The sequence below is a fragment of the Giraffa tippelskirchi genome, chromosome 10 (assembly GCF_054371585.1).
Source record: "Giraffa tippelskirchi isolate mGirTip1 chromosome 10, T2T-mGirTip1v1.2.pri, whole genome shotgun sequence".
Classification (NCBI taxonomy): Eukaryota; Metazoa; Chordata; class Mammalia; order Artiodactyla; family Giraffidae; genus Giraffa; species Giraffa tippelskirchi.
Window position 1 is genome coordinate 32,899,531 of NC_137284.1, and position 22,709 is coordinate 32,922,239.

General features: G+C 37.8%; 1 long non-coding RNA gene across 1 annotated transcript in view; it reads right to left on the bottom strand.

Annotated features, from left to right (window-relative positions):
* LOC145524754 (uncharacterized) overlaps positions 1 to 15,097 on the bottom strand; it is a 464,757-nt gene extending 449,660 nt beyond the window's left edge. The window contains exon 1 of the long non-coding RNA XR_014067803.1: positions 14,813 to 15,097. This is a non-coding gene — a long non-coding RNA (uncharacterized LOC145524754). The remainder of the gene's footprint in view (positions 1 to 14,812) is intronic.
* Positions 15,098 to 22,709: the final 7,612 nt, after the last annotated feature.

The window sequence follows — 22,709 nt, forward strand, 5'->3', positions numbered from 1 at the left end:
ATATCAGGTCGGTCTTGCTCCCAGGGAAAAGAACAAACCATGTGATGTGGATTCCATTAAATAAATATGTGTATAAATATTTAATTTTAATAATCAACTTAATCAACTCCAGGAACAACATAAAAAATAAAATCATGAAGCTTAGAAATTATATTAGAAGTTCCTGATGGGAGTGGTGCACATTTTAGACTTTTATAGAGTCTAATATAATAGGAGAGAACCAATAAATGTTCTCATCACTAAAACATCCAGTTTGTAAATGATATCTATTATTTTTAATTTCACTTTAATAATGAAGTAACCATGTAGTAATTTTTATGCCAGACTAATAACTTATAATGGCCAAATTGGGCTGTCATGCCTTTAATTATGGTTTAAAAAAATTATACAAAAGATGGTAAAATTTGTATTTGCTTAAAGACTCAAGATTCTAGGTAATTTAACAAGATAAATTATAAATTAAATTAATAGTTTATGACTTAGTCAATGATAATATAATCAATATAGCAACATACTACATTTCATAGGGGAAAAAAATAAACTTTTCTTCACTAATAGGTATTTATAATGCCTGTGTTCACATTCTTGCCTAAATATTTAAAACATCAAAATTACAGACAGGAATTGAACTGGCGTCTCCTGCATTGCAGGCAGATTCTTTACCAGCTGAACTACCAGGGAAACCCAAAATTATAGAAGGCTTACTGAAATTAATACACAGAGTTATAATTACTATTCTATCTTTTGAGACAATGTCTTTCTTCTCCATTTGTCGAATGCAGATGCTGAATTCATCCAAATATACACTAAGAAATGACTTTGGCCAAAGCACAGAAAAATCCTTTTCTGATGGCTTTCCTTCCACAGAATCTTCACTCCTCTCAACTCATTTTTCATCCCTTGCTCCTCCTGTATGCAATGGCTCATTCCAAAAACAGGCATGGCCAAGCAAATACTTGTAGTTACTTTTGCAATCTTAAAAATTTTCCAGTAACTATTATAAACTTAAAAACACATTTAGGGAAATATAAAATCTGTTGCTATCTGTTTTTCATTAAAAAATAAACATTAGGTCCACACTGGGCTTCCCAGGCGGGGCTAGTGGTAAAGAACTCGCCTTGTAATGCTGGAGAGATCAGGGACCTGGGTTCGATCCCTAGGTTGGGAAGATCCCCTGGAGGAGGGCATGGCAACCCATTCCACTATTCTTGTCTGGAGAATCCCCTGGACAGAGGAGGCTGGCCGGCTCCAGTCCATGGGGTCACAAAGAGTGGGACACGACTGAGCAACTTAGCACCTACATGCAGACATTGAGCAGTTGTTTCCACTAGTCCATTCATCTAATTTATGCTATGGAAGTGACTCAAAGACTGTCTTTTGCTGTGATCTTGGAAAACTTACCTGACAAATTTAGACTAAACATCACTTCCACAGCAGGAACTTTAACGGCTCGCAACTGTACTGAGAATATCATTGTCCTTATGGACTGTCTAAGGTTCATCTCCTTATGAATCTTCCCATCCTCTAAAACTTGTCAAGAGCGCTCATCTCTCTTAAACATGTGCTTCTGTCCAATTTGTGAACATATCACTCATGTGTTCTATAACCTGTACTTGTGGTAGTTCAAAGTTAATAGTAAAACTACAATCACAGGGTGTACAAGGGGAATTCTTTCTGCTCATTCTTAATTGTGAGTTTGAAATGGAAATATGTAAGAGCAGAAGGCATCATCTTCCTTGAAGAAATCTGCTGTGAAGAGGACCTACTTCAATTAATGATACCACTATCTACACAGGGATCTGCAACCTGGGTATGATCCTCCCCTCCTTGCTCTCCCTGTCATTTTTATATGCAAACTTTTCCTTGGATCACATTCTTCTCATTGTCTTCTGCGACTTTTCTAGCTGAATCTCAATCACAGCTCATAAGCATTAGTGAAATCAGCTTCCAGCTTGTCATCCTGTCTTAATCTTGTCTGTGTCAAATTTATATTCTGCCAAAATGAGTTATATCTTTTATTCTTTCATTAAGTATTTCAAGGTTTTCAGGATTTTACGACATTGTTGCCAACGTCCATGTACTCATCACTCAAGTACTCTAATTTACGGCATCAGGTCATTTAAAGTCATAGCTATTACTTATAAAGCACTTTTATGCCAGTAATAGAAATGCTTTAGTATGCTCATGAGCAAAAGGGATTTTATTGTCTCTATATTAGTCCTCTCAAGATGCCAAAACATAATACCACAACCCTTTTTCTCACTCAACTGTGGTTTTGAGCCCTATTCTTATTGACAATTGTTCTCTAGCTCATTTACTTTGTCAGTGATTCCCATCCTCCTCATTCTGTCATTTCCCCCTTACACAGTTACATTTCACCAACCAGCATTGCCATCGCACACTTGAATTCATGCTCAACCAGCCTGCCTTTCTTCTATTTAATTGCACTAGTCTGTCATAAGCTCAGCATTTGTTCTGTCCATCCCTCGCCCTATTCTGTGCAAATATCTGCACAGATGAAATGGTTTTAGATTATGTAATTGGTCTCAGTTTATTATTACTATAATTCAATATACATGCTAGCAAAGTAATGTTCAAAATTCTCCAAGCAAGGCTTCAACAGTACGTGAACTGAGAACTTCTGGATGTTCAAGCTGGATTTAGAAAAGGTAGAGGAACCAGGGATCAAGTTGCCAAAATCTGCTGGATCATCAAAAAAGCAAGAGCGTTCAGAAAAACATCTACTTCTGCTTTATTGACTATGCCAAAGCCTTTTAATGTGTGGATTACAACAAACTGTGGAAAGTTCTTAAACAGACAGGAATACCATACCACCTTACCTGCCTCCTAAGAAATCTCTATTCAGGTCAAGAAGCAACAGTTAGAACCAGACATGGAACAATGGACTGGTTCCAAATTGGGAAAGGAGTAGGTCAAGGCTGTATATTGTTACTCTGCTTATTTAATTTCTATGCAGAGTACATCATGCAAAATGCTAGGCTGGATGAACCACAAGCTGGAATCAAGATTGTCGGGAGAAATATCAATAACCTCAGATATGCAGATGACGCCACCCTTATGGCAGAAAGTGAAGAGGAATTGAGCAACCTCTTGATGAAAGTGAAAGAGGATACTGAAAAAGCTGGCTGAAAACTCAACATTCAAAAGACTAAGATCATGGCATCTGGTCCTATCACTTCATGGCAAACAGACTGGGAAACAATGGAAACAGTAAGAGACTATTTTCTTGGGGGCTAAAATCAGTGCAGATGGTGACTGAAGCCATGAAATTAAAAGACACTTGCTTCTTGGAAGAAAAGCTACGACAAACCTAGACAGTATATTAAAAAGCAGAGACATTACTTTGCTGACAAAGGTCCATCTAGTCAAAGCTATGGTTTACCAGTAGTCATGTATGGATGTGAGAGTTGGACTATTAAGAAAGTTGAGCACCAAAGAATTGATGCTTTTGAATTGTGGTGTTGGAGAAGACTCCTGAGAGTCCCTTGGACTGCAAGAAGACCAAACCTGTCAATCCTAAAGGAAATCAGTCCCGAGTGTTCATTGGAAAGACTGATGCTAAAGCTGAAACTCCAATACTTTGGCCACCTGATGCGAAGAACTGACTCATTGGAAAAGACCCTGATGTTGGGAAAGATTGAAGGTAGGTGAAGAAGGGGACGACAAAGGATGAGATGGTTGGACAACATCACCGACTCAATGGACATGAGTTTGAGCAAGCTCTGGGAGTTGGTGATGGACAGGGAAGCCTGGCATCCTGTGGTCCATGGGGTCACAAAGAATTGGACACAACTGAGCAACTAAACTGAAGTTGAAAAATGTAATATAAGTTTTCAATATAAGTTGAAAAATGTAAATTTATGACTGGTAAATGTATGAATTCAATTAAACAGTTATTTCAAGCTAACAATCCTGTTAGTGTTCCTATTCCATTCATTCTCCCCTGCTATTCTATGACTCTTTAGTACTTTCCTGTCTTTTCTCAAACTTCGAATAAGTTAATTCTCAGCTAATGATGTTTCTTCCTATTTCCCTGAGAAAATGAAAGCAATTACAAAGAGAATTTCCCCACAATCCTATTATAAATTCTGCTCACGTGCTTGCATATATACCACAGTACCATCTCTACCTCCTCTCCTGGGAAATAAATCCAGTGCCTTTCTTTCTAAGACACCTTTCCACAGACACTCAGCTCCAACCTAGGACACAACACAACCAACTCTTTTCTCCTGCTTTTTACATATTCTTTTTCTTTTATTAATTAATATTTCCTTTATTAATACAAACATACTATAATTCAAAAAACAAAGTTGCAAAGCTCTCTTGAGCTCACATTTTTCTTCATTCACTGTCCTACTAACTTGTTCTCTTAACAAATAATCTTGTTTCTTTTTTCTTCTTTAATTTTCTCTTGAACTTACACCAACCAGATTTTTACCCATAACACTCGTGCCCAATTCTACTCATATCAAGATTCCCAATGATTAATTATTGTAGATCAAAGATCAATGCTCAGTCCTTTTCTTATAAAAGCTTTCTACAACTTGGCACAGTTGATCACTTTCCTTGCATTTCCTAGTTATCCAGTGTGGTTGATTATTTTTAGGGAAATAAGATTGCTTCTTTTGCGCATTACATGTTCCTACCCTTGGTCCTCATTTTTATTCAGTTGTTAATTTTAAAATATTTTATAGGATTTTGAAAAATCCCCTATAGATTGCAAATATAATTCTGGAATCAGTTCTTCCTTTTCTAAAAATACCATTTTCATTGCTATCTTTTTGTTTTGTTTTACTTTAAATATTATATTTTGAGGTACTTGGAATTGTCAATCTTATCTTTTGTGATTTATGTTTTATTAAACTGCCTTGTTTAAGTAACTCTTTACATCTCAGACATTCTAAACTCATTACCTATGCTTTTCCTTAAAAATAATAATATAAGTTTTATGAGAAAGTGGTGTACAATATTTATGAAATGAAAAATGAATTTTCCCAACCTAATTTATGGAGTCATCCAATCTGTTGCTGTTGATTGTAAAGCAATTTATAATAGATATCAAGTTCACATATGCAGTGGGTATGTTGCTGAACTTTTTGGTCTTTTTCTAAGTGTTTCTCCCTGTGCCAATTTTGTTTGCATTGCTTATAGCTTTATAAGAAAAATTGGTGTCCGGTGAAGTAATGTCAAAAGTGTCTTTGCAGTTCTAGGACACTTTCTCTTTCATTTACAATTTAGAAATATATTATGGCTTACTAAACACCCTGTTGAGAATTTTCATTGAAATTGATTGAATTAAATTTTGATTTTTCTGGATATCCTCATTATTTGAGTTCTCCAGCTGTTATACATAATTGTACTTATTCCAGCTTTCTTTTATAGACTTTAATATATTTTTAAGAATTTTTTAACATGTCATACATATTTCTTACATTTACTTCTTTGCACTTTATATTTTATGCATTTGTAATTTTATCTCTCTAATTAATTTTTATTGTGGTCTTAAGCAATCTCTCTCTTTTTTTTTTTTCTTTTTGGCTACAGGATGTGGATGGAACTTCCCCACCAAGGATCAAACCTGTGCTCCCTGCAGGGGTAGCAGAGACCACCATGGAGGTCCTTTGTTTAGGTTATCTTAATGAACTCTCTCATTAGTATACTTTTTAGACGTTCTTATATTTACTTGCATCTACTGTGTATACATTATCTGAAAATTATACTTTTTTCTTTTCATCTCATGTTCTCATTTCTGTTTATTTTTAACTATATCACCATTCTTATAGTCCATTAAATAAACCATTCTTATATTCCTAGGATAAATATTTTAATATCATTATTTTGAGCACCGTTACATTCAATTTATATTTTATTTAGTATCTTTGAAGCTATGCTCATTAATGAAAACAGACTAAGATTTTTTTGCTCAGGAAGTTGCATATTATCTTTACCTAGAGGACAAACTTACCTTTATTCTATTAAACTTAGCATTTTTGTTTTGTAAGTGAGCACATACACATTTTTTCAAATACAAACTACATAATTTGTGGATCACTCTTCTGGTAGAGACAATGAACTGGCACATGATTTGCCTTCTTCTCTGGTTATATGTGTATCAATTCTATTATGCACACAACACACACACACTAATGGGCATACATACACATATCTATACCTTTATATACATCTATATCTATGTACCTGTGTACTTAGTTGCTCAGTCATGTCTAAATCTTTGTGATCCCATGGACTGTGGTCCAACAGTCTCCTCTGTCCTTGGGACTCTCCAGGCAGGAATACTGGAGTGGAATACATCTCTTTCTCCAGGGAATCTTTCCAATTCTGGGACTGAACCAGTATCTCCTCCATCTCCTGTATTGCAGGTGGATTCTTTACCATTGAACCACCAGGGAAGTCCATATGTAAAAATATTTATATCTATATCATGCATATATGCAGAGCCATCAGGAATAAAGAACAAGATCCTCTTGTAGCTAGGTGTGCCCATGTGACTAAATGCTAACCAGCTGAATGTAAATGACGGTGATATGCTCAACTTCTAGGAAATGTAGATTCCTCACCACCTTTTTTTCTCCCTGTACTTTGGAGTGAAACTGAGTGCCTGAGGCTTTAACAATAAGCTTATCTGTTTGTTCTATCATCACTTGAGAACAAAGCTAAAATCTCCAACTCACTGAATTTTTTCATTTCTTTCTCCTTTTGATTCCATCAATTTTTGGTTCATGGGTATACTATTTTAAACCTCAGTTATGTGGATGATACCACTCTAATGGCAGAAAGCAAAGAGGAACTAAAAACCCTCTTGATGAGGGTGAAGGAGGAGAGTGAAAAAACTGGCTTAAAATTCAATATTAAAAAAACTAAGATTGTGGCATCTGGTCCCATCACTTCATGGCAAATAGAAGGAGAAAATGTGGAAGCAATGACAGATTTCCTCTTCTTGGGCTCTAAAATCACTGTGGATCATGACTGCAGTCATGAAATTAGAAGACAATTGCTTCTGGGCAAGAAAGCTATGACAAACCTAGACAGTGTGTTAAAAAGCAAATACATCATTTTGCCAACAAAGGTCAGTATACTCAAGGCTATAGTCTTTCCAGTAGTCATGTGTGGCTGTGAGAGCCGGACAATAAAGAAGGCAGAGCACCAAAGAATGATGCTTTCGAACTGTGGTGTTGGAGAAGACTCTTGAGTGTCCCTTGAGTTTGATCAAGGAGATCAAACCAGTCAATCTTAAAGGAAATCAACTCTGAATACTCATTGCAAGTACTGATCCTGAAGGTGAAACTACAATACTCTGGCCACTTGATGCAAAGAACTGACTCACTGGAAAAGACTCTTATACTGGGAAAGACTGAAGGCAGAGGAGAAGAGGACGACCAAGGGTGAGATGGTTGGATGGCATCACCAATCACTGGACATGAACTTGTGCAAACTCTGGGAGATGGCGTGCAACAGAGAAGCCTGGCGTGACGATGGGGTTGCAAAGAGTCAGGCATGATTTGGTGACTGAACAACAATAGCAAATATACTATTTTGTTACAGATCCATACATATTCAGGATTATTATGGTGTGATAAGTTGACATTTAATATTATGCAGTTACATCAAAGCTGCAAGTTGATATAATGATGTTTAACATTATAAAACAACCCTCTATCTCTTGTAATAGTCCATGCATCCCAGTCTACTTTGCCTCATATAGTATAGCTATATTGGCTTTTGTATGTTTAGTATTTGCATGATATATCATTTTGTATCTTTGTATTACTTTCACACTATATGTATCTATAGATTTAACATATCTTTCATGTAACTTGCATATAGTTGTCTCCTGATTTTTTTTTAATCTAGCAGGATCATCTATGTCATGTTATCAATATAATTATTATTCTGTTTGGGTTTTAGTCTATAATATTTCTACTTGCTTCTTCTTTTCTGTGTTATTTCTTTTCTTTATACTTCAGGTTTAATAAATTATTTTTAGAATTTTATTTTTTCTCATTGGCATTTTAGCTCTGCCTCATTGTGTATGTGTGTGTGTGTGTGTGTGTGTGCACATGTGTACTGTATGCATGTGTGTGGATGGTGAGTACACTTCTTTGTTAGGGTCAGGCTGCTTTCCCTGGCTGCCTTTATCCAATTTGGTCCTCAAGGATCCAGGCTCCTTTTGTCTTACGACATTGCAAGTTTTAACATGACATCATTCAGAGTATTTTATGGCCTGACTTGGTGGTGGAAAACATCACTTCTCCCATACTCCATTGTTAAAGCCCATTCACATCTTACAATGTGACTGAATAGGATGGTAAGAAAGATTAAGTGAAATATATTGAAAGTAAAAGTCGTTCGGTCATGTCCAACTCTTTGAGACCCCATGGACTGTAGCCTGCCAGGTTCCTCTGTCCACGAAATTCTCCAGGCAAGAATACTGGAGTTGGTAGCCATTCCCTTATCCAGGGGATCTTCCCCACCCAAAGACTGAACCCAGGTCTCCTGCATTGCACACATATTCTTTACATTCTGAGCCACTAGGAAGTCCCTGAAATGTACTGAAGTAGGGGAAAAAGGAAGAAAATATCCAAGGTGGAGGCAACAGCATGAACAGTAAGAGGTAGATAACAATATAGTGTGGGCTGAGCAGATGGATTATTTTAGACAGTAACTACCAGTGAGTTGATAAGGTGTATCCAGATTATAGGGGTTTCAAAATCCAGCCAGAAATGCTGAGATTTAGTTATGCTTTTAGAAATATGGTAGATTATATAGTCTATCCACTTTATTACATATAACATGATTACTTGCACATCCTGTTAAATGTGACTTGCCATGTCTCCCAATAGATGGAATGTATTTCCCTGCCCCATTCTTGGCCTTAGCAGGGGACTTTCTTCAACTAATGTAATCTGGGCCATCATGATATATGCTACCTCCACAAAAAAAAGTGTATATTTGATTGTATGGCCAAGTTAAACCTTTAACCTGTTTATAAAACATAACACCCATAGACCATGCTTCCTTATTCTTTGCCTGGAATGAGAAGCCACTAACAGACTTGCAGCCACTATTGAGATTATATGCAATGAGGATAAGAAATAAGTATTAATGTTTAGAGTAAAATAAGTATATGTGTGGATGCTAAGTTGCTTCAGTCATGTCCGATTCTTTGCAACCCTATGGACTGTAGCTTGCCAGGTTCCTCTGTCCGTGGGATTCTCTGGACAAGAATACTGAAGTGGGTTGCCATGCCCTCCTCCAGGGAATCTTCCTGACCCAGGGATCAAACCTGTCTCCCATGGCTCCTACATTGCAGGCAGATTCTCTGCCACTGAGCCACTGGGAAAGCCCAAAGTAAGTATATAGTAAGCACCAAAATACTTTCGGGGAGGAGCGTGGAATAGATAACAGAACAGCAGAACAGATAGAGAATGGTAACTTAGTACTTGGTTTTCAGAAAGAGACAAATGTAGACATAATCATTCTGTTTTATTCCCTACCCTCCAGGTCAATCATAGTCAAGTTTTTATTTATGTAAAACATGAATAATTTTACATATTCTAAGGAACTTTAGTGAAATATGAAACAAATGTATGCCCGATGCTTAACACATTATTGACTTCAGGATTTTTGCAGAAACTAACGCCGGTGGCTGGAAATTTGTTGTTTAAGTGAATATTGAAACACTCTGATCAATAACATTCAGGTAACTAAAGATGTATTAATATGTCTCTGGTTAATACGTTGTTAATATTTCAAATATTCTTAAAATTTGTCATTGCTCATATATAAACTTGGTTTAATGCAGATCGAACCAAGTTCCTGAGCCAGGCCATAGACATGGATCTGAAAGATGCAGCGTGACCCGCTAGAAAGGTTCCAGCTGTTGGCCTCCCACAGACTGATGCTCACAATTATAGCTTTGCCAAATAGCAGCTCTTACCTCCTTTTGCAAAATTCCCAAGTCTTAGTTTCTTTGCCTTTAAACTGGGGGCAAATTATAACTATCTCATGTAATGATAAGACGTACTTCTGGTCACATGCACAAAACACCTTTCAAATTCAGAGCATGGAACACAGTAGATACTCCAAAGTACATGCACCCCTATGAAGAAAGTTGCAGAGGAGTAAAGTACAACAATTGAAATACCTGATCTGAGTCATTTAATCACCTTGGGATCCAAAGATTTCAACTGGAAAATTGGGATGCTACGTCAAAAGCATTTTATGTGTTGACTAATTCACTATCAGGAGGTACATTAAAACATCAAGTTTCCAGCTTCATAATAGCATATTAATAGCGATAAAAACTAGCATGGCATGCAAATTCTAAATCTAAAACACATTCTGCATAAATTCCTTTGGCAGATTCATTTGGCCCTAATAGAACCATTCATTTCCCATTTTAAGACGCAGTTCAGTGTTACTCTTGGTTATCACATAGCTATTTTATTCTACTCCAGAGGAGAACACTTGAGTCAGATGAAATGATCTCTCTGGGAAGCTGCTATATATTCTTTAGTTAAACTGGTTGGCAGGGAGAGGCATAGTATTTTGAAATTCTTCACATAAATTAAATTGCATTATGATTTTTGAACTCCACATATTTATTTATTAAAGGTATATAGCCTTTCCTTTTTTTTTTAATTCTGTTTTGAACCACCTAAGATTGCAGGTGAGGACAGACATCTCTTAAGGAAAAATAAATATGTTACTAAGGTCTTTATGTTTTATTTTTAAATATCTGCATGTTTTCTTACAGGAAACAGATAAACATGTTACAGTAAATAAAAGGTAGAAAAGATTATTTGAGGATGAAGAAAAATGTGATATAATAAGCACTCAGTGGTAAACAAACCTGTAAAAGCTGTAAGTAAGAGTTTTGTGGACAGATGGGTCAGGGCTGGAAAAGAAGTGGCAACAACAACAACAACAAAAAACTCTGTGAAAAAACAAAACCCTCTTATTTATATTGAATATGATAATCTACTTACAAAATGAAATATATATTTACATATCAGTATAAACAAACTACAAAAAACCTTCATATTTATTCATTTCTAGAGGCAACATATTGTTCAAAGGAATTGGAAACACATGTATATGGTATGATTCCATTTAGGAAAAAAACAAAGCAAGTCTTAAAAAGCAGAGACATCACTTTGTAACAAAGGTCTGTCTAGTCAAGGCTTTGGTTTTTCCAGTGGTCATGTGTGGATGTGAGAGTTGGACTATAAAGAAAGCTGAGCGCAGAAGAATTGATGCTTTTGAACTGTGGTGTTGGAGAAGACTCTTGAGAGTCCCTTGGACTGCAAGCAGATCCAACCAGTCCATCCTAAAGGAGATCAGTCCTGGGTGTTCATTAGAAGGACTGATGTTGAAGCTGAAACTCCAATACTTTGGCCACCTCATGCGAAGAGTTGACTCATTGGAAAAGACCCTAATGCTGGGAAGAATTGGGGGCAGGAGGAGAAGGGGACCACAGAGGATGAGATGGCTGGATGGCATCACTGACTCAATGGACATGGGTTTGGGTAGACTCCAGAAGTTAGTGATGGACAGGGAGGCCTGGTGTGCTGCAGTTCATGGTGTTGCAAAGAGTTGGACACAACTGAGCGACTGGACTGAACTGAACTGAACAAAGCAAGTCTTAATATCTTCCCCATATGGGTATATGTTCTTGTACATATCTGTATGAACCCAGGAAAAGGTTCATACCACCCTGCTAAAACTGGTTAGATATCTGTGTGAGTGAGTGAAGGCTGAGGACAAATAGATGTGGGGTGACAATCTGCTTTATTTGTTACAAGTAGGTATATATTAATATTTAAGTTTGTGGTTTGAAAAAATATCAAATAATGAAATATTTCAAATATTCTATTGTCTTCTTAATCAAGCCTTCTCTTCATCGCAAAACTCTTTTCAACTACCCAATTCCTTAACCTTCTCCAGAGCCAAGATTCTCTAACAATGTTTCTGCAGACACTGCCCCCGTCTGTACCCTCCTTTCACTCTTTGATCCCTAAAATGTGCTTTTCCTCTCACCATTTTTTACTGTCACCAGTCATCACCTGGTGCTGAATCCAGCAGATATTGTTCAGGTTTCATCTGATATCATTTAGGACAGATGGCCATGCCCACCTTCTTGGAACATTCTGTTCTCTTAGCTTCATTTTCTGTCTTTCCTCACCCGTCTCTTAGCTCAGTCTTCTGACAATCTCTTCCTCTCCCAGTTGTTCCTTAATTTTGGTGTTGCACTAGCTTTCAGTGTTGGCCTTACTGTTTTCTTACTGTACATTCTCTCCCTATGAAATCTCACTCACATTTCAAACATCATCCATATTTCAATGAATACCAAAGTTAGACCTCATTCCATATCACTTGTCTGACTTCCAACATATCTATGCTTGACTCATCCATCTACCTGGGTGATTCTCACGCTAGAAACTTAGAGTTATCCTTGATATTACTTTATTAGCTATTTATCAATCATCATTAAAATTAAAGTCTTTGATAAACATAAAATAATATTCTATTATTATAAAATATCTAAAATAATTATGATTATGTGGTAAGCATAATTCTATAAACATTTCCTATATTAGTTTGTTTTTAACAATGCAATGAAATAAACACATGTCATTTGATTTTTACAAATAAGGAAATGAAGCCCTTAGAAAGTTTAAATAAACAGGCTGTGACCTACATCCTTTACTGTAATTCCTCTATTCACCTTGTTTCTGTGATTCTTTGCTGTTGATAGGAAAAATTTTAAACTCACTGACTTTGAAAGGTCATACATAATTTAGTCTCTTTTTATATGTCTTATCTATTCCATGATCATCAAATTTGAGATCTACTTTAGGTAATACAGTTATTTGAAAATTTCAAGTCTTGAGTTCTTGTGCTCAGTTGCTCAGTAATTTCTGACTCTTTGTAATCCCATGGACTGCAGCCCACCAGCCTCCTCTGTCCACGAGAGTCTCCAGGCAAGAATACTGGAGTGGGTAACTATTCCCACCTCTGTCTTCTTAGGGCCTTTGTTTACATGATTTTCTGTGCCTAGAACACTTTTGCTCCAATCTCTGTCTGGCTAAATTAAACACAGTTTTTACATCTGAACTCTAATGTCACTTTAAACCAGACTAACTCTGACCCACTTATGTAAATTAGACTTCTAGTCTGTTCTTTTACAGAGTGTACAGCTGTACCATGTATCTTTTATAGGGCATAATTTATATATGTTTTTGTTTTATTTTTAGATGTAGCCTTAATAGGGACAGGAACTGTGTATTTTCTCATCTTTGTAATCCCAAGATCAAACACAATCTCTGGTCTGTCAGCCAGCTAATATCCACACAGATAACACTGTAAGCCTATCAGAATACCTCAGAATGGCCAAAGGAGAATTCTCTTGGAATATTTCTTCCCCTTCTGTGATACTGATTCATACACCTGATTGTGTATGGTTTTATTCATGGAAAGTATATCACCTAAGCCCCGTTTCAAATGCTAAATTCACAATACTGCAGGGTTTGCCATGAATGCTTACCTACAGAATGGGGAGAACATTCCTGCACATCAAAGCTGAGTGAAGGGACAACCTACAGAATGAATGAGAACATTTGCAAACCATGTATCTGATAAGGAGTCAATGCTCAAAATACACAAGGAATTCAAATACTCAATAGCAAAAAAACTCCAAATAACCTGATTCACAAAATGGGCAAAGGACCTGAAAAGACATTTCTCAAAACAAGATATACAAATGGCCAACAGTTAAATGAAAAGCTGCTCAACATTACTCATCATCAGAGAAATAAAAATCAAAACCACAGTGAGTTAGTACCTTACACACGTTAGGATAGCTGTTATCAAAAAACAAAAGATAGCAAAAGTTGGTGAGGCTGTGGCTAAAAAAAGAAACCCTTGTGCACTGTTGGTGAAGTCATTATGGGAAACAATATGGAAGTTCCTCAAAAAATTAAAAATAGAACTACATGTGATCCAACAATCCCACTTTGGTGTGAGTCCAGAGGAAATAAAATCAGTATCTTGTTGAGATATCCATGCTTCCATGTTCACTGTAGCACTATTTATAATAACCAAAATATGGAAACAGTCTACTTGTCTGAGGTCCAGGCCCTGGCTAAGAGGAGGGGGACCCTGTGCTGGCTGGTTACCCCACCTGGGAGTGTTCATCCAGCAAGCAGGCTGGGTCCTCTCTCCAGTGCAGAGGCCTGGCTGAGGAGGCGGATCTCAGCTGGGGGTGCCCAGGGCCTCAGACCCTGCCCAGCCGCCATCACTGAAGGAGTCAGGTGCCCAGGATGCAGCCAGCCCTCAGATGGCTTACTTAAACTGGAGAGAATTAACTGGATCAATAGGAGTACCTGTAGCAAATGTAAATCAGGTTAATACCCAGCTCGCAACAACTGCTCTTCCTTGAGAATAGTCCCAACCAGAGAGATGGACCTGAAATAATGCTGTGAATTCTAGCCACCTCCTAGATGGGCTGCCCTTGTGGCTCAGATGGTAAAGAATCTGCCTGAAATGCGGGAGACCTGGGTTTCGGTCTCTGGGAAGATCCCCTGGAAAAGGGAGGCTACCCACTCCAGTATTCTGGCCTGGAGAATTCCATGGACTATCTAGTCCATGGGGTCACAGAGAGTCAGACACGACTGAGCGACGCTCCCTTTTTCAGGCGTACACAACTGATCTAAGCTGTACCAATCTTTGAAACTTCAACAGAGAGACTGAAGTTGGGTGAAGTTGTTACCTTAACGGCAGTGTCCACAAACTCTAGTTGCCAAGGGCTCTGTGGACTGTGACCCATGGAGATGCCGCCGCCATTAGGTCGTGGAAGTGGAGACGGGGGAAAGGTCGCAGCTACTTCAGTGCCGGGGCCCTGTGGCCGTGAGGAGAGCTCTGGGTGGAGCTGTGCAGGACACAGCCCTCTGCCCCTCTCTGCGGCCTCCCCGCCGGCTCACCTGCCGGCCTGAGGCCAGAGGGCCTAGAGAGCCCCTGGGAGAAGGCCACAAACTCTCTCACTGCACTCTTCACCGGAGGACCACTCCCACCCGGCTGACTATTGGTGGGGCGGGACCTCTAGCCTCCGTGCTTCAAGTCTCGCGCTAACAGTCTTGCGCTAACCGTCCTGAGTCAATTTCTGTGCCGACCTGGGCCCTGTTACAATACCCCCTCCCTTTCCGTGAAACTCCTCAGTCTCTAGGAGCGGGTTGCTATGCCCTCCTCCAGGGCATCTTCCCAAACCAGGGATCGAACACAGATCTCCCGCATTGCAGGCAGATTCTTTACCATCTGAGTTACCAGGGAAGCCCTTAGAATAGAGAAGTTAATCATAAATTCGGCAGAGGAATTTGGTTGTAGGTGGACTTGGCTTCAACCTCCAACCCTGTTTCACCTTCCGCAAGTCTTTCAGGAGCTAGAATAACAACTGCTCAGGCTCTTTCTTGCTGAAACGGAGTATGATCCTAACCATGATTTGGGGACTGGATATCAAGTTGGAAATATTTCTGCATTTCATGTCCTGGATCCAAATCTTGTATAAGAAGGAATTCAGGAGAATAAGCCTGAAATCCAGTCTGGACCTAACACTTTGGTGGAGACTTGTTGCCAGGTATCCATCCAGCTGTCTAATTTTATGTAAGTAGGTTTTAAAGCCTGACGTGGTATTAAAACACACATGCTATTGGACACCGTACTGTGCCTGTGCTTAGTCGCGTCAGACTCTTTGCAACCCTTTAGATTGTAGCCCACCAGGCTACTCTATCTGCGGGATTTTTCAGGCAAGAATACTGGAGTGGGTTGCCGTTTGCTCCTCCAGGGATCTTCCCAATCCAAGGATCAAACCCACATGTCTCCTACATTGCAGGTGGATTCTTTACCCACTGAGCCATCAGGGAAGCCCACTGGCCACTATGTGTCTCCTTTTATCTGTTAACATCTGATCTAAAGCAATTTTATTGCCTAAAGTTTCACAGTTAACAGAGGAGCCCATGAGGTCATAAGGCTGCAACAACCATGTCCCAGTAGACACTGCTTTGAGAATGGCTAGTGGCATCCTGCCCAGGTATGACACAGCTCCGAAAACCTAAGTGCTCAGAAATACAGAAATGTGTCTGAAATCACATCCACAATGGCTGCCTCATTTCACCTTGGATGTCTGAACCAAGGAGATTCCATTTCTGACTCAAATATATTTCTCTCCTCCATGGCTAAGGCAGATGTATAATGCATGTCTGAAAGGCCACAATACAGGTCACTCTGGTCTGTAAAGTTTAACTGAAATTATGTATCAGCCAGAATGACTTCCTCACACTTTAAAATAAGTGCAGACTTTTCCATCATTTCCCTTTTTAATTGTAAATACTTCAACAAACCAAAACATGTCCCTTGATGCCAAGGTGATTTAGCTGCTTGTTCTGAGTCTAGATCATGTTCCTAGGTGCTAAGCCTCCTTTATATGTGCCTAGATATTTACATTGGGGGAAAACTGATCAGATATTGGGAACATGCTCAGAAGTATGCTAGTGGGAAACACTATATAGGCCATACATTTTGTCACCTTTACTTAGTCTTTACACAAGCACTATACATGTGATTTTAGCAATGGACTTACAGCAAGCAGTGTTCTCCACCACCACCACCCCCACACACACACCATATCAAGATTAATTTATTTGTAAAATAAATCTGATCAATCGACTACACAGGCTCTTCCAAACTGGTTTTGGTGGAACTCCTCAGGAGTAACAATGAATTCCCAAAAGGTTTCTCAGGGCCAGTAAATCCACACCAAAGGCCTGTCGTCGGACTCTCCCTCAGTGGAATTCTTGGTCCCCAAAATATTAAGATTCCTGTACATGCCAGGAGACAGTCTTTCCCATTCACCTGATTAGTCTACCTGAGAACCTCAAGTTTCTAGAGAGATCAGTCAGGGAGAAAAGAAAAATAGTTTAATTTTATTCATAGAGGTAAAATTTACCAAATTTCTGTAAGCCGTGACTAACTTGAAGGGAAAGGCTTCCCTATATCTGGAAAACACAGTAAAATTCCATATAAAACCCATAAACATTATAACCATACTCACCAGTTTACTCAGTAACCAATTATTTTAATAACTCTATGAAGCCATCAGTTTCTCCATAAGGTTTTAAATTTCTTACCCAGGTCAATGCAATAATCTGAGATGTATTACAGACCTGTACTTGTCAAAAAGGTCTTCCCTGTGAATCTTCTTGAAGGTAAAGCACTTTTACAAAAGTATCAGCTTAATTGTCTATCAAAGACTTAAAAAGCCTTGGTTAAAGATTTGATCACAATGTGTTGACAAAGAAGTTTAATTTGTTGTGATATAACCAGAATTATGACTGATATATTATACCAAGACATACCTACATTTTAATTTCTAGAATATCTATAGTAGTAACATTTTTCCATATAGTATAATCTGAGAATGTTTATTATTTATTTGACGATGCCTGTCATGTAATTCAACATACCAAATAATACTGGTTAAATATTCCTCTCTGAGATGACTCAGGGGCCCTTTAAAGTGTCCCAAAGGTAGCTGGAGGGCAAAAGAACTTTAATTAAAATTTGATATTTGGGAAGTTTTTTAAAAGTTTCAAAATATTTGGTCAAATAAGATTATGGGTCACTGTAAGACAATATGTATCTCTTATCCAAAGAGAGAAGAGATCTCAAAAGCAAATACAGATCACTTCAAGGCAAGGGAGTTCATACAACCTGTTATCAAAAGCAGCATTCTAAGTAAATTTGCTTCGTTAGCTGAAGGGAACTAAACCTAGTCTAGCACGAGCCTACTTCTAACGATAAAATGCATTTACCCAAGTTTAATTTCAGCCTGACCATGCAAACAAACTCAATGTTTTACACAAAACATATATCATAATTTCCTATTGCACTCTGAATTTTTTGATTATATTAGTATCCTCAATTCTTAAAAATCTTAATTTTTAGTGAAAACCAAGGGGCAAGTAATTGTGATCTTTCATACCTACATTTCTCATTGGAAACTTATGCTTTAGTTTTCCTCCCCTAAAAAGGCAAATGCAGGTAAACATAGATTTTCCCAGTATTCAATGTTCCAATATTTCATCCTATTCAAAATAACCCAGACAGTCAATGAATTCTTGCCATTTAACTTCATTCAGTTTCAAGTTACCAAAATCTGGAGAGGCTACTTTCGGTAGACTTAAAGTTTCAACATATCAAGTTAGTTTCCTTGCTGACAAATTTGCAACAGATCTTGCCTGATTTCTAATAAACCTAGATATAACAGATACATTATACTTATCAATCCAACAAGCTTTAGTCAGCTTCAATACCAGATATTAATTCAGTACTGAGTATTTTCCAGATCATGAGTTCCTGAAATTAATTTTGGCCAATGTTCTAAATATTAGGAAGTATTTAATCTGTAAGTCGCTTACTTTTAAGTCAATTAAATAGAATTCATTTACAAGTTAACTCAGCAATATTATAACTGTAAGTGGTCCAATCTGGAGAATGCACCTCAAGGGCTACGTTTAGGAAACAAATCTGAGTTCCCCATATCCAGCATACTTATGCACAAGACAAATGCAAGCATATATACAAAGAGCAAAATATAATTCCTGCAGGACAAAAACAAGCATGAAGTCCGACAATTTTCTCAACTTTTTTCCAACAAAGATCCCTCTTTTTAACAACAAACAATAGGAAAATGGAAAGACAGAGAATCATGATCATATGTGTCATGGCTATTCACCTGGCAAATGCAAAACCAAAAATAATAGTTGGAATAAGTTAAATTTACTTAGCTCAATTCAAGCTTTCTCCTAGAATTTTTTAAAAATTATTATTTTCTGAGACTCAGGATTCTGGAAAAAAAAAAATTATCAAACCAGTTTTCTTTAACTACGTGTGCAAAAAGAATCAGTTTTGGAAATTCAGAGAAGTTTCATCTTAACCAGTTTTTCTCCAGAGTCTAAAGCATACAGTGGTCACACAGAGTTTCAAAAGAAAAGTCTTCTTTCTATCTCTTTCTAGGAGCATACTAAAGATCTCCCAGTTTTGAAAATATACTCAGGGAATTATAAGATGGAATAGTGAAAGTGCAAGTTGCTCAGTCGTGTCTGACTCTTTGCAACCCCATGGACTAATCCATGGAATTCTCCAGGCCAGAATACTGGAGTGGGTAGCCTTTCCCTTCTCCAGGGGATCTTCCCAATCCAGGGATCGAACCCAGGTCCCCCACATTTCAGGCAGATTCTTTACCAGCTAAGCCACAAGGGAAGCCCAAGAATACTGGAGTGGGTAGCCTATCCCTTCTCCAGGGAATCTTCCCAATCCAGGAAACTAACAGGAGTGTCCTGCATTGCAGGCAGATTCTTTATTAACTGAGCTATCAGGGAAGCCAGATAGAGCTCTGATTATCACTGCATGTGTTATCAAATACTAATCAAACAAATATAATGCAAAAAGGTCTCTTAGGATCACAGTTCTCCAGCACCAAACCTCCATCAGTGGATAAAGAAAATGTGAGATACACATACAATGGAATATTATTCAGCCATAGAAGAAGGAAATTCTGCCATTTGTTACAACATGGATAAATCTGGAGGACGTTATTGATTGAAATAAGCTAGGCATAGGAAAATAAATATTGCATGAATCTCACTTTTTGTGAAATCAGCAGTTGAACTCCTAAAAGCAAAGGGTAAGAGTAGAATGGGGTGAGAAGCTGGGAAAATTGGGGACATGTTAGTCAAAAGTTTACAAAGTTCTAGTTATTCAGAATGTAAAAGCTGTGGAGATCTAATGGAGAGCATAGTGACTAAAGTTAATAATACTCTATTATATCCTTGAAATTGGCTAAGAAAGAAGATTCAAAATGTTCTCACCATCACTACCACCAGAAAGAATGTAACTATGTGAGGTGATGGATATGTTAATTAGCTTGATTATGATAATCATTGCAAAATGTATGCATACATCAAAACATCATGTTGTATATCTTACATATATACATCTTTTATTTGTCAACTGTACCTCAATAAGACTGAAAAAATGGCAACAGTGATTTTTCTGAAACAGATTTACTGAATAGATTAACCTGATACTTGTAAAGCTCATTTCTTCATCTCTGCAACTGGTGGTAATTTTTCACTCTTTTGCTGAGGGTCCTAATGGTTTTCTGCATGAAATAGTGGAAAGAAAACTAGAATTTCAAATGGGAAACATGGATACACTTATTACCAGATGTGTGATTTTGGATGAGTCCTTCCTCTTTTGAACCTCTGTTTATTCCTTTCTGTAAAATATTTGTAATAATAATATATAATTCTCAAGGCTTTAGGATCAAATGAGACATTATGTTTCAAAGTGCTTCAGAAAGACCATCAGGCCATAACACAATAAATGTTACTATTTACCAATATATACCTTTAGGAAAAAAATATGAAAACATTCACACTAAATATAAGTGACTAAGAAAGTTTAAGCAATTTTTTTTTTCTATAGATATTTGCATTTTGGTGCTTCCCAGGTGGCTTAGCAGTAAAGAATTCGCCTGCCAATGCAGGAGATGCGAGTTCAATTCCTAGATCAGGAAGATCCCCTGCAAAAGGTGATGGCAACCCATTCCAGTAATCTCACCTAAAAAATCCCTTGAACAGAGGAGTCTGGCAGGCTACAGTCCATGGGGTCGCAAAAGAGTTGGACACAACTCAGCGACTAAAAAAACCAACTTGCATTTTAACAGTAATCAAAACCAATTTTGTTGTATAAAACAGAAATTTCAAGGAGTACTGATGTTGTCAAGGTATACTATATGACAACAAAACTTCAAAGTTAGATGTATTTTGATATCAAATTCTGATAAAATACTTACTGCGTGCCCTGAATTGTGTTTATTCCGAAGATACCAAGGTTAACAGGAAAGACATGATTAGAACCTAGGCTTACATATCTTACATTCTCATAGGAGAAGTAAAAGATAAAAAAGCCAAGAAACAAGAGAGGGGTAACCTGTGATAAGAGCTAATAAATAAAATGCTGTGAGAGTAAATTATCAGGGACAAGAGGGCTACTTCAGATAAGGTGGTTGGAGAGAGACCTCTGAGATGATATATGGATTGAGGCCCAAAGGCTGCAAAGGAAAGCCTCAGACGTAGAGGCAAGTGACATTTGCTCTGGGTAGAGAGAGCAGCAAGTTAAAGCAATCTGTGAAAGAAGGAGCTGTGCTTCTGGGATCATTAGAAGAAAATGTGGCTGAAACAGAGTGAGCCATTGGGAAGTGGAAAGGATCTGAATCCTCAGGGTTAGACAGGGTCAGAATATATTCTCGATGAGAAAGTCCTGTAAAGCATTTGAATTTTATTCAGTTCTAGAAAGGAAACATGATGTGAATGATTCTTAAAAACATTACACTAATAAAACCAAACTGCCACATACAAAAGAATACACATTATGTGCTAGAACAGGCAAAACCAAACCAAAACAAACAGAAAGAGAAAAACAACAAACAGGAAGAAAAGTCAGATACATAGTTAGGTCTATTTCAGTGAAGCGTATGAACTTTCGTGAAGAGGAATAAGGAGAATCTTTAAAGTGGTGTGCTTTGATTGAGGATTGGGTTACTCAGGAATATGAGTGCCTAACTCACTGAATGCATGCTTTGTTGTTTTTATTGTTCAGAAGCCCAATCATGTCCAGCCTTTTGCAACCCCGTGGACTGGAGCACACCAGGCTTCCCTGTCCTTCACCATTTCCTGAAGTTTGCTCAAACTCATGTCCACTGAGTCAGTGATGTCATCCAGCCATCTTGTCCTCTGTTCTTCTCCTCCTACCTTCAATCTTTCCCAGAATCAAGATCTTTTCCAATGAGTCAGCTCTTTGCATCAGGCAGCCAAAGTATTGGAACTTCAGCTTCAGCCTCAGTCCTTCCAGTAAATACTCAGGATTGATTTCCCCTAGGATTGACTGGTTTGATCTCCTTTCAGTCCACTATGCATGCTTAATATTTGTTTATTCCTAATATGCAAAATTTAGCAAAGATTAAAAAAAATCATGAACAAACACTACACCCTTATTGATATGCATGCTCAGATAGTTCAGAAGACATGCAAATCTACAACTTATTTTGAAATACAAAAAAAAAAAAAGACCATGGAATGATGGGTGGAAGGAAAGATGGCTAGATGTTTAATAAAGCAAGTATAAAATGTTATTTGTAGAATATATAGAGATGGTAGTTATATGAGGGTTCTCTGTAAAGTTATTTCAAGTTTTTTGTGTGCTTAAACTTTTAAGTTGAAAATCTTGGGGAGGAGGAGGCATGCAGAATACAATGAAAATCCATTGAAGGTGAAGGTTTCTAGGTTGGAGGACTGCCAATGCCCTTTATAATTAAAGGTGAATTTTGAATATCCCATGGAGGATAGAGACACGGTCACCTGGTTCCTTTGTATGTATTGGGTTTGGCTACATATCAGTATCTGATATTCACAGGGACAGAACAGTGGTGAGCAAAGCAGTCATGGTCTTTGTTATCAAGGAGCGCAACATATGTTGAGAACGCATTTACAAGAGAGATGGGAATGACTACAGAAAAATACAGGGTGCTGTTTGACACTTTAATATGACGC